Below are 5,470 nucleotides of genomic sequence, written 5' to 3' on the forward strand. Positions count from 1 at the left end.
CTTAACTGACTTAGCCACCAGGGAAGCCAGTCACATACTCTTAGAGTTACACAACAGAGTTGATGGGGAAAAGTTCTTTACTGAAAAAATACTGCTACTTTGCCAGAGGAGAGGGAAGTGGGTGGGAAGTAATGGTTGGTTGATAAATGGCTACAGTTGCATAGAACTAAAAGGAAGTGAAATTGGAGAGACAAGATTAAAATGTGTTGCTGCAGAATTAATGTTTAAATTGGGCTTACGGGCATTGAAGACATTGGTAATAATGAAGTAGAGGACTGTTGGTGGGAATGAACAGCTGATGTAGAGTGAACGAGGGATGGAGGTCAAGATACTGAGTACAAGTTATTAGATTAATTTAAAAACAGATGAGGATGAACAGAATTAGGACATACAGGATCTTACAAGTTCTGGGATAACAGGCTTAGAAAGCAGTTCGTGGAGACTGATTCTTTTGAGTAAAACTTTGATGGAGGAGGCTAACATCACCTGATTGCTGTTCTTGCCTTACCACTGGGGGACAACGAGATATCCTGTCTTACCCAGTGTGCTGTGACAGGCAACACAGAATACTGTCCATGAAAGAGTCTTGATGAGAAGCTGAATCAGAATGTACTCAAGCTTCTAGATCAACTGCTAGCTCATAGAAGACCTAAGAGTTTCAGCCAAAAACATTATTGGCCAAAACCAGAATGTGGACAATTTTCCAGCAAGGAAAAATGATGCACTTTCTGTAACAATTAAATGATATGACCCAAAGTGGAGAGTTAATGTAGACATACCTTGGAGATTTGGTTCCAGACCACTGCAATAAGGAGACTTGGCAATAAAGAAAGTCACACAGCTCTTTGTTTTTCCAGGGCATGTAAGTTACTTTATACTACACTGTAGTCTGTTCAGTGTGCTATCGCACCGCCTTTAATTAAACAATGTATAGACCTTATTTTTAAAGATGTATAGAACAGCTTTTTAGACTCCATGGGAGAGGCAAGGGTGGGATGATTTGGGAGAATGGCACTGAAACATGTATATTATCATAAGTGAAATGAATCGCCAGTCCAGGTCTGATGCATGATAGAGGGTGCTCGGGGTTGGTGCACTGGGATGACCCAGAGGAATGGGGTGGGGAGGGAGGTGGGAAGGGGGTTCAGGATGGGGAACACATGTACACCCGTGGTGGATTCATGTCAATGTATGGCAAAACCAATACAATATTGTAAATTAATTAGCCTCCAATTAAAATAAATAAATTTATATTTTAAAAAAATTTTTTTAAAAAGATGTTATCGCTAAGAAATGCTTACCATCATCTGATGACTCAAGGTTGCCCCAAAGCTTCAATTGTAAAAAAGTTAAAAATGCAGTATTTGCAAAGCACAACAAAAAAACTTATTTCTGTAAATATGTATATATCTTTATATTCAATATATGTAATTAATATTCATATAAGTGTTAATATTCGTAAATGTTTGTGTAAAGTATTTGTATTAAAACAGTACATAATGTATAGAATTTTAGAATTGGGTAAATTAATTAAAATGCAGTAAACAACATAGATATGTATATACTGATGGAGAAATGTTTTATAGATGTGTGTGGGTGTGGGTGTGGGCACATTCACTCAGTTGTGTCTGACTCTTTGCAACCTCATGGACCGTAGCCGGCCAGGTTCCTCTGTCCATGGGATTCTCTAGGCAAGAACACTAGAGTGGGTTGCCATTCCCTTCTCCAGGGGATCTTCCCAACCCAGCGATCAAACACACATCTCCTGCATTGGCAAGCGGATTCTTTACCACGGACCCACATGGGAAATCATTTTATAGATTATACATTTGATCCATCATCTCGGTTTCCTGTACAATCATTTGTATGTGCAGTTTTGGCAGCAGACTTTAAGCAGATGGGGATATATGTCATGAGTAACTTGATAGCTAGGGCAAGGATAATAATATTAAAACAATAATCATCTATAAAGCAGTGTGGAAAATTTGCCTAGTCCCAAGGGTAACCTACTAATCAGGTCACTGAAAGGGTCAGTCTGTGTTACATTTTGCAACCATTTTGCCCCTTGGAAAATTTCTTCTGTGTGTGTCTCAATGTCTTCTGAGGTAGTAATGTAAGTCAAAGAAGTCATGTGAGTAATAGTATAATGCCTTCTTGTTTGGCCAGTAGAAAATCCAAGGCAATTCTATTCTCTAAAACCTACTTTGGCTGAGGATTTTAGGTATATCTGTTATGCTACAGTTCTTTCTGTGGTTTCTTCAGTTATTTGAGCAATGGTGGCTTATAGATTTCTAAGTATCTTTCTGTTTACACATACCCTTGGGCTAGGAACCAAGATTCCCAAAGACTTTGCCACCAGCTATCTTGGTAGCCTGCTAACATGGATCTCTTGACTCTGTAATGGGGAGGTAACATAATGATCCAATACCATAAACCTACTTGCCAGTTATTGAGACATACCTTGGGAAGATGGATTAGTTCCAGTACCACATATGAAGACAAAACCCAGGAGAGCAGAAGGCAGATTTGGACAAATGAGGACCTTCATACACTGTTGTTGGGAATGTAAATTTGTGCAAACACTATACAACACAATATGGAGGTTTCTCAAGAAACTGAAAATAGAACTACCATCTGACCCAGCAAGTCCACTCCTGGGTATATATCCAATAAAAACAAAAACACTAATTTGAAAAGACGCATGCCCTTCAATGTTCATAGCAGCATTATTCACAATTGCCAACAAATGGAAGCAATCTAAGTATCCATCAACAGATGAATGGATAGGTCTTCCCTGGTGGTCCATTCACCTTCCAATGCAGGGTGCACAGATATATGATGCCTAGTCCAGGAAGATCCTACATCCCATGGGGAAACTAGGCCTGTGAACCACATTTACTGAACCCACATCCTGCAAATACTGAAGCCCTTGCAGCCAGAAACCATGCTCTGCAACAAGAAAAACCCCACAATGAGAAGCTCGTTCACTGCAACTAGAGAGCAGCCCCTACTTGCTAAAACTAGAAAAAGCCCACGTGCAACAAGGAAGACCCAGTGCAGCCAAAAGGAATATAAATAAATAAATTTTTAAAAAGAAAGTCAGGTGAATGATAAAGAAGATGTCATATAAATATTTATGTGTGTGTGTGTATATATATATACATACAATGATACACTACGCAGCCAGAAAAAGAACTAAAACTCTCCATAATAGCTTAATCTACTTCACTCCCTCTTATGTGGGTGACTTTAAAAAACAAAATGACAATACTGTAAATCAACTATACCTCAGTTCTTAAAGAAGTTAATGCAATAGTCAACCACTTACATTTAAGACCCATGTTGCTGGTTTGTGCTCAGTTTCAGCATGTGGGTCATCTGACGGAGGTCAGAATCTAGTCAACCCTGTACCAGTACCACCATCATCCCCTCGCCACTCCACTTCCTGCTCCTGGCTTTTCCTCCATGAGGAGCAGAGCTCCTGACCCCTCACATAAAGTATCACTTCTCCATCTCTGTGCTCGGCTCTCCCAGCAACAGAACTCCTTGAGGAAGACCAAGTCACATCCCCTGTATCCTCTCCCATCAACCGTTCAAGACTCAACAAAGCACAGTGCTTGTTCAATGTTTGTGTTGCTTGAATTCACATCAGTCACGTTAAGCTGCCTTCTCCTGGTTGGGGCACCGCTGAGCTTGAAGGTCCCCACACTGGGGTGTCTCGGGTCGCGTGCAGACTGTGGGGGGTCGAGTCAGGTAAGAGGACTGGGAGGGAGCAGGGTTGAGTGGGATCTCAAGTCTTACAGCTCGTATTTTGCAAGGTCCTTGATCTCAAGTGTCCACAGAAATGATCAATGAAAAGTACATAATCGAAATAGGAGAGTTTTCTTTGAGCCAAACTGAGGACTGCAGCAAGCGAGACAGTGTCCCCAGAGCTCTGAGGAGCTGCTCTGCTGAAGCATGGGGTCCAGCGCAGTCTTCTACCTCATCCAAGCTCAGGACATACAGAACACACGACAGGGTGTATTCCTTCAAGGTTTCAAAAGAGGCAGACTTCATCCACAGACAGCAAGACAGCAGCTCCCTGGTGACTGGGAAGGGAACCTTATCTCCCAGAGAGTGCTAGCACTCATGCCATGAGGAGGGAGTTACTCATCCTTATCTTCAAAACAGATGCTCTTTACCTCACTTGTTAAAGAAGACATTTTGTGAGGGTTCAGTTCACACAAAGTTTAGGCCGAATCATGTATTATAAGTCAAAACACTGTCCCCACACTTCAATATGTGAACATCTTCTCCATCAGAAGCAGATAAAAATCTTATAACTGTTTGAGTCAGTGATTCTACTTTTGATCATGTACGCAGAAGGATTGAATGCACACTCTGGAAGAGATATTTGCAAATCCCTATTCACAGCATATTTCACAATAACCAAAGCATGAGAGCAACACAAGTTTTCCATTTATAAGCCAATATGGTAGGTACCCACAATAGAGTATTGTTCACCATTAAAAAGAAAGGGAATTTTAACACAAGATACAATAGGGATGGCCTTGTGGACATTTTACTAGCTAAAATAAACCTCACAGGAAAGGAGAAATATTGAATGACTTCAATTAAAATGAAGCACCTGGAATGGTCAGATTCATAGAGACAGAATGTAGACGGGTAATTGCCAGGAACTGTGAATGGGAAATGGGAATTACTATTGAATGGAACAGAACTGATGTTTTTGCAAGATGAAAAACTTCTGAAGTTTGCACAAAATTTGAAGGTCCTTAACACAACTGACCTGCAGACTTAAAAATGGCTAAAATGGTCAATTTTGTGTTATGGGTATTCTACCACACATAAAAAAACCTCTCAGAACCACCCCGCCTAGGGTAACCACAGAAGAGTCAGGGCTGATAGCCACACTGCTCCCCGCCCACCCAGCCCCATCTCCACCCCAACAGCCCTGGGGTGAGGACTGTCTTCTGTGCTCAGGACTCCCCGCTTCGGTTCTTGGAGATGTCTCAGCTCCAGCCCCGTGCGCCTTGCCCTCAGCCTCCCTGACTGACCCGGTGCTCCAGGCTCTGCTCCAAGGATCCAGTAAGTCTCGGATCAGCTTCTTCTGTGGGAGACTGGGCGCTGAGTTCACATCCTCCCAAAGAGACCTCTGCAACCCCAGAGTGCAGGGGGGTCAGCCTGGCTCCAGTCTGTGGGTGGAGAGACCCATTTTCCAGATGAAAGCAGAATAAGCTGAGAGCTGTTGTGTTTGTGTGAGAAGAGGTGGGGAGAGGGGGATTGGATCAAGTCTAGAGGTTGTGAGACTCTTTTTAGACTCTTTAATATAGAAATAATAGACTGAGGACCTGGAGGAAAACTTGCCGCCGAGAGAGGACATTTTGGAGGTTTTGCGCCTGGAAGAGGGGCCTCTGGAGTCCCACTCCTAGATCTTTATCAAAGATTTGAAAAGAATTAAATTAGGGCC

Source organism: Budorcas taxicolor, chromosome 18, assembly GCF_023091745.1.
Source record: "Budorcas taxicolor isolate Tak-1 chromosome 18, Takin1.1, whole genome shotgun sequence".
NCBI classification, from domain to species: Eukaryota; Metazoa; Chordata; class Mammalia; order Artiodactyla; family Bovidae; genus Budorcas; species Budorcas taxicolor.